An 8,052-nucleotide genomic window follows, 5' to 3' on the forward strand; every position below is an offset into this window, starting at 1 on the left:
GGAGAATGTGGTCTTTTTTCTTTCTGAATATTATATATCTCTTACTTAATAGTAGACTTTCTAAGTCTGCCCATTTCCTAGAAATTTCAATTTTTACAGTTGACTAGTATTCATATATATATATATATATATATATATATATATATATATATATATGCTGCATTTTCATTATCCATTCATCTGTTAGTGGCTGTCTGGATTGTTTCTGTTTCCTTGCTATCATAAATAAAGCAGCAATGAATTGTGGGTGCAAATATCTCCCTGCCAGGATATGAAGTTATCTGTGTATACAATCATAAGTTGAATAGTGAGGTAATTTGGTAGCTTAATTTTAATTTTTTGAGGAACTTCTAAACTCATTTCAAGAATGGCTGTATTATTTTGCATCCCTATATTCAGTGAATAAAGATTCTCTTTTCCTATGTCCTCTCTAAGATTTCTTGTCAATTTTCTTTTTTTTTAAATACTCAGAGATTTGTTTTTAATTTTTAAGTTTTATTTTATGTGTGTAGGTGTTTGTCTGCATGTGTATCTCTCGACATGTGCATGGGTGGTGCTTGCACAGTACAGACAAAAGTGTCCACTGGAACTGGAGCTGCAGACACTTGTAGGCCACTGTGTCATGTTAGGACTCAAACTTGGGTCCTCTGGATGAGCAGCCAGTCTTCTTCCTTCCAGAGCCAATTCTCTAGGCCCTGCTGTCAGCTTTCATGATGACAGTCAGCTGACTGGGGTTAGTGGCATCTCAAAGTAGTTTTAATTTGCATTTTCTTTATCACCAATGTTGTCAAACACTTTTCAAAATAAATGTTGTCCCTTTCTGTTTCTTCTTTTCTAAAATGCCCATCCATCCAATTCATCCATCCTGTTGTAGACTGGCAGTTTTAGTTCCTCTGCATTTAATTTCTACAGTTCTGTGTAAACTCTGGGCACAAGTCCCCTGTCTGAAGTATTGAAGGTAAGGGCTTTCTGCCACTGTGTGTGCCGTTTGCTCTGCTGATCATCTCTATTGCTGTGTAAAGACTTAAATTTTGTGTAGTCTCACTTGTGGATACTTGTGCCAGTGTTTATGCTATTGGGGGTCTGTTCAGAAAGTTCTTGCCTATCTCAATTGGAGTATTTTCAATGTCTTGAAATTATACTCCACATTTTCCTTTGGAAGTTTCTGGGTTTATAGTAAGGCCTCTTATTCCTTTTGAATGTATTTTTTGTGCAAATGATTTCAAGCTAATTTAATTTCTCTGCAGTAGAGAGCCAGGTTTGACAGCCTCTTTTGTGAGGTCAGCTGTCTTTATTCTACTGCGTGCTGTTGTCACCTGTGTCAACAATCAGCTGGCCATACCTTTGACAGTTCCCTTGTGGGTGGAACCTATTCCACTGGCCTAACTATCTGGTTTTATTTCAGTATCATGCTGACATTATCACTACAGCCCTGCAGTATAAGTTGAAACAAAGTGATGTGGGAGTCCCCTCTGTGTATTGCTTGTATTGGTTAATGAATAAAGAAACTACCTCGGCCTGATAGGTAGTTTCTACCAAAACTTAGGTAGGCAGAAAAGACAAAACTGAATTCTGGGAGTAAGAAAACAGAGTCAGATAGATGCCATAAACCCGCTGCCAGAGAGAGATGTTCTGAGACTTTTCTGGTAGGCCAAGAACTTGTGGTGATACACAGATTAATGTAAATGGGTTAATCTAATATGTAAGCATTAGCCAATAACAAGTTAGAGCTAATGGGCCAAGCAGTGATTTAAATAATACAGTTTCTGTGTGGTTATTTTGGGGCTAAGCTAGCCAGGTGGCCAGGATGAACAAGTGGGCCCTCCTCCAACAATTGGCACCCACGTGACCAGCTAAATCCACTTAAAACCTGAGAATTTTAAAAGAAATTCTAGACACAGAAATACAAAGTTTAACACAGTTTCTTGCTGTTTGCTGGCAGCATGCCACAGCTCCTTTGAGAGGGATTTTCCTGACTCAGCCATAGCAAAAGAAAAAAAAAGCTACACAGTTTCTGGGCCATGCTGCTATTGCCACCTCTGGCTCTTGCAGCAGACTGAGCTTTTGGATGGGGTTTGTGAACAGACTGCTGTAGTTGCTTAATGTTTGCCAATCTTCAGGAACAAACAACCTTGTGTTTTGAGACAAGGTTTCTCCTTGGCCTGGGTTTACAATTTGGCTAAGTTGGTGGTCTATTTAACCCAATGATCTGCCTGTTTCTACCTCTCATGCTATGGTTATAGGAACACACTGCTGTGCCCAGCTTTGTACAAGAGTGAGGGGGATCCAAACCCAAGTCTTCACATTAGCAGAGAAATACCTTGTGGTATGATATTTTGTTTTCATTCTGTAAATAAATCATGCTTTGAGTCAGAGGGTAGAGCTAGCCACTAGCTGACCCGAACTAACCATAGTGGTTGGGAGGACTGTGAAAAGATAGGGGACAAGAAGTACTAAGACAGGACTGTGAGAGGGTTTCAGTCCTTTTGGAGGAAGGAATGGAAGCGGTAGGAGGTGACTGGTGGCTTCTCCATAGCTCCTCTGATCGTTTGGGTTCTTATGCCAATATCTGACTCCCAATTTTTTTTACTGGTAAAGAGTAATTAGGTAAAAATTTCAATACCTTACCAGCTGAGCACTTTCTCAATTTCCACACTCATATGCTAGTAAATAATGAGCAGACCCCACTTACTTCTTTCAAAGGAAAATTGCCTGCCCTTTTCTTTCATTTTATCAGAGAAATTTGTTTTCAGGAATAATACATAATATTATGGCCCCAAACAACATTCACAATTAGTGTGTTGAAGCTGGTTCCAGTGATGAGTCTGATTTCTTTCAATTGTAACTAATATTTTCCTGAATATTCTATTTTTTTTCTAAAAATTTTAAAAATGAATGCTTCAACTTCTAACTGTACACTCAATATAGCCTTATTAATTAAGTGGTTTTCAATAAAGAACAAAATTTAACCCTTAATCTCTTATATGTTAAACATATTTAAATATATATATATATACATTTATGTATTTTCACTCCTTTACATCTATGCTGCTGACTCTACTGTTCATTACATTATCTAGACACATGGGTGGGCACATCAGAGCACTTGATTACATTCATACCATGAAGGGAAACTTGCCAACCTGGGTATCAACTTGGCACCGTCAGCATCTTCTACTGAAGATATCATCCAAGCAGGATTCTTTTTCTAACTTAACTGAATGCTTACTTGAAGGATGCTCTTAACATAGTTCTAGGTACAGAATCCTGAGTGTCTGAATAGATACTTTACTCCTGAACTGTGGAATCTAAAAAATCAAATTAGAGAAATTGTTAGTAATTCAATGTATTGATAACATTCTAAAAAAATATCAAGTTAGGCTCAGAGCTTAAAATATATACTGTGGCGCGCCCCTTGACCAGCAAGGAAGAACAACCACGAAGTCGAGGATTCTTCTCAAATCACACTTTATTGGAGCCTCTTGGTTGAAGGGAGAGCAGGAAGCCAGAGAGAGCGAAGGCCAAGCGGCATCTACTTATATAGGTTGAAGGGACTCGGGTACTGTCCTGATTGGTGAATACCAGTCTGCTGATGCCCGCAGCCTCGGGATTGGCCAGGGACAAGGCTCAATTGCGCATGTACAGGCAAAGGGCGCTCAGCCCCACGCGGCAATACCAAATAAGAACTTGTTCACCTCCAAGCTGCAGGACCGCCGGCGCCATCTTGTAATGGTGATAATCGGACAGCTCCTTACAACATACAAAATTATGGTATGGTTAAAAGGCACAGGCAACAAGAGGTACTGACATCTCCTAAAGGAACTTTCAGACTGTATTTAGGCCACACCTACCCTGGTATTCTGACACAATCCTGCTCATGCTGGTCCTGCCTTAGAATCTTCACTGAGCAGTGATGATCGTGTATCAGGCTGGTAACTTGGAGACAAGGAATGAAGACACAAGTGGAAAGACCTGGGAAGAAAAGGTTATGTTAGAGTTGGAATCTGGAATCTTCTCCAAAGGCCCATCCACCAAAGGCATGGCTTTGTGCTTTTGTGGAAAGGGGTGGAACCTCTACCAGGTGGTGTCTACTAGGTTTGTTATCACTGGAGGGGTGGCCTCTAAGGGGATTGTGGGACATTGATCTATTGCTCCGTCATGCACTCCTTTCATTACATGCTGAGAAATAATGGCTCAGGAGTCGTGAACTGAACTCTCCAAATTGTGCTCCAAGATCTTCACTCTTTAAAGTATTTCAGAAATCTTGCTGGATGCTGGAAAAAGGCCCAGAAATACAAGAAAGGCACCAGACTTTTGTGGACGGTGTCAGTCACTGTGTTCATCTTTTCCACAAGGGCTCACCATTACCCAGGGTGCCAGTTGCAGGCTGTAGTCGGAGGTAGCTTGTTTGTTCCTGGCTGCCCAGACCCGAAATAATCACACAGGAACTATATTAACTATTTGGCCAATAGCTTAAGCATATTTCTAGCTAGCTCTTATATCTTAAATTAACCCATTTCTATTAATCTGTGTATTGCCACAGGGTTGTGGCTTACCTCCGGCATCCAGCATCTGTTTCCTGTGGCAACTGCATGGCTTCTCCATGACCCCGCCTATCTTTTCCCAGCATTCAGTTTAATTTTCCTCCCTAGCTCTGTTCTGCTCTACCATAGGCCAAAGCAGCTTCTTTATTCATTAATCAATAAAAGCAACACATAGACAGAAGGACTTCTTACATCAGTAGGCAAAATCAAGACATTTGGATCTACTCTGCTTATTGTCCTGGGAGCTCCTTCCTGTCTCTGAGACTGTCTTTGTTCCTTACTTTGCATGCACAGTCACCCAGCCAGCCCTGGCCTTTCAGTCCTCATATAAAACTAAAGGCCAATGAAGCCGTGTTTTTTTTTTAAATCAAGTTCTAGCTGACATTCATTACTGCATACTACATTTTTTCTTTATTTTAGTCATTTTTTATATCATTCACCAACTTTTGACCTTGAAGGCAAACACTATCAGCTGCAAAGCATCTGTGAAACACATCTGTAAGGATTTTGACACTGGCTGTTTGAGATAACGATCAGGTATGTATACAGAGAAAATACAAACAATCCCTGGAACTTGAAAAGGAGAACATTCCATGCATGTCTTTGCAGGCATACAGAAAATCTAATTATAGACACTTGAGCTACTTCAGTGTCTCAAGTGTTATAGCCACAGAAACAAAAACAGTTGTCCTTTGAGAGTGTAAATAGAAAGCATTCTGCCATGTTCCGAGGCTGCTGTTTAATCGGGTGTTACTTGATCTATACCCAGGATGTCAGGTGTGCTGCCATGAATTTTATGCAAAATCACCTGTTTCATTTGATGGTGAAGGAGGAAGCAATGACTACTATTTCAAAGACAAAAAACCCGGGCAGAGAAAATTGAAATTCTTTGTTCTCCTGAATTTGGGACAGAACTACCACAGCCTTGGCCTCAATCTTGGGGCTTCATGGTACTCGACATGCGTGGTTACATGTTCAACGAAATGACATTTCTGTTTGTGTATGCATGTGCATGCTTATGCGAATGTATGCACATGTGTGTGTGTGTGTGTGTGTGTGGCCAAAGGTGATGATTCTCAGAAGGCATCCTTATTTATTTATTTGTTTGTTTATTTACCTATTTATTGTTCTGTGAGTCAGGGCCTCTCACTGGCCTGAACATCACCAACCAGGTAAAGCTGAGACTACAGGCACATACCACCACACCCAACATTTTTACCCCCATAAATCTGAACTCTTGCGATCATCCCCCGGTCTCCAGGAAGTAAGTGTTTTCAAACTGAGTTATCTTTCCAGGCCTGAAATGGCGCTTTTGTGCACAATATGCTGCCCCCCACAGCGAGATTTTTCCTTCTCCTCCATTTTCTCTTCCATGGTCTCCTCCTATTCCTCCTATTTGTCATCTGTACTTAGACCTTTCCTTTCTTTATCTCTCTGACAGCCTTTAATTCCCTCTAGGAATATAACTTTATTTTATTTATGTTTATTTGTAGAATGAAACCTTTAATAATAGTTTATTATTAGGATAAAAAATTAAAATCAATAAAAATAAAATAGAGCCATGATACAGGGCACTAGTTTATCCTGATCATTTAATGCGATTAAAACCAAAAGAGCTAAGCACCTCACACTTAATATATGCCACCCTTCCAAAAATCTGCCAGTGAGGAGCAATGAGCCCCTTTTCCATGGGAAAATGGAATAAATCACATGTGGGTGCCGCAAGCAATGGAAGCATTAGAAGATCAGGTGGAAAAACATCAGCAAATCAGCTGGCGGGATGTCTGTAACAACAACCCAGCGAGTGCAGTGTGGTTGTGTTAACAAATCACTATTGTGTTTACTTACTGTTTTTTTTTTTCTCTGTGTAGCTCTGGCTGTCCTGGAATTCACTCTGTAGACCTGGTTGGCCTCAAACTCACAGAGGACCACCTGCCTCTGCCTCCTGAGTGCAACAAATCATTTTTAAAGGTTGTGCTCATGCTTATATCTAAGAACCCTCAGGAAAAGAGCAGCAGAGCGCTGTATCCTGGAATGGCAGCTTTCAGAGTGTTCTTTCTTGGACTTTAAAGCCATCAACAGGTACCACAGAGTTTAGTAAAAGTGAGAAAAATTAGACTACACCCACTCACGTGGTATAAGAAGGACGAGACAGACTTGGGTTCTATCTCTGAGACTTGCTGACAAGAACAAAACTCCTGTACTTTTTCCTGGTGCCCTCAGCCTTTTCTCTTCCGCATCCACGACTCATACAAAAGACAACGTCTCTTGCCCGCTTTCCCGGAAGAAATGTGAAATGACAAGAGAACCAGAAAAGCCGTTCAGCCTGAGTTAAAATAATGGACATTTCTTGCCAAGGAAACTAAAAACGAAATCCAAAGAGCTATCCAAAATAGGTAAACAAAGCTTTCATTTCTGCTCCAAAATGTCTCACTTACCTCTTTAGAGTCGAGGCTGCTCACAGAGCAGATGCCACTGTCCCCAGTGGTCACGTTGGCACGTGATCTGAAACAGACCAGATAGGTGCTAGCTAGTTAATAGTCTGCTTTTTTTTTTCTGTGAAAACTTCTAGCACATATTAGGGAATTTGGGAAGCTATGGATTTCTTGATGTTTGTTTCTATTGTAAACAAGTGTCACTTTTAAACAAAGTTATAACAAAATCTTATTCTGATACAAGGTTGAGGGTTAACTATGAAATTCAACATAAAATCAATTCAGTCTTTTTGGAAAAATTATTCATGGAAAGCTTATCTATTTTTTTAAAATGAAAATCATCTTGAAAAAAAGCACCAGTGAGCTACTGTTTTACAGTGTGCCTAGTTAGAAGGCTCGCCATACTGGGGCTCCTCTAACCCTCCCACCTCTGTTGTCCAGCACTACAATGCAAGCATTGCTCTATCTTCTTAGCTTGTACAGCCCTGCTTTCTAGAACAGCACCCAGCAAACAGCAGGCGGCCATTAGATATTTGTATAAAGAGTGAATGAATGAGTGATCACCCTGCAAAGCAAACTTACCACCTCCTTTCCTCTGAGAAATGTTGAATTTTTTATGAGCAATCTTGTCATAAAGCACATTAATTTTACGTGTAAATTTGCTTGTCTTCGAAGTTGTTTATATTTGATCTAAACTCTGTTAGCTTACACCAAAAACAAATTCATGAGAATCCCATGTGTAAAACTGTTTCTTTGTTTACCAATCTAAAAAAAAATAACAAAAATAATTCTGTTTAACCAATAGCTATAGCAGAAAAATGAGGAGAATCTGAATTTGTAGTATATTAAGGAAGGACCGCAAGCCAGGAAAGCACATTTGCCCTTTGCCTGGCCTACAGGCACGTTCTGTTCTGGGCGTGTGTTCCTGGAAGTCCCAGATCTCAGAGCTGCTCACAGGTAAGTGGCCAATGGAGCAGGGTGAAGCTGCCTGTCAATACTGACAGAAGTATATTTTCAACTTTAGATGGTTATTTGTTCATTTTCTTAACTTCAAGGTTTCCCTCTAGAAGAGT

General features: G+C 40.2%; 1 long non-coding RNA gene across 1 annotated transcript; it reads right to left on the reverse strand.

The window, feature by feature from the left end:
* Positions 1 to 3,455: 3,455 nt before the first annotated feature.
* LOC146894287 (uncharacterized) lies at positions 3,456 to 7,231 on the reverse strand. The gene is made up of 3 exons (XR_015002040.2): positions 6,983 to 7,231; positions 3,852 to 3,972; positions 3,456 to 3,750 (listed from the first exon to the last, which is right to left on the reverse strand). It is a non-coding gene; the product is annotated as an uncharacterized LOC146894287 (long non-coding RNA).
* Positions 7,232 to 8,052: the final 821 nt, after the last annotated feature.

The sequence above is a fragment of the Myodes glareolus genome, chromosome 6, assembly GCF_982192425.1.
Source record: "Myodes glareolus chromosome 6, mMyoGla1.1, whole genome shotgun sequence".
In the NCBI taxonomy this organism is placed as follows: domain Eukaryota; kingdom Metazoa; phylum Chordata; class Mammalia; order Rodentia; family Cricetidae; genus Myodes; species Myodes glareolus.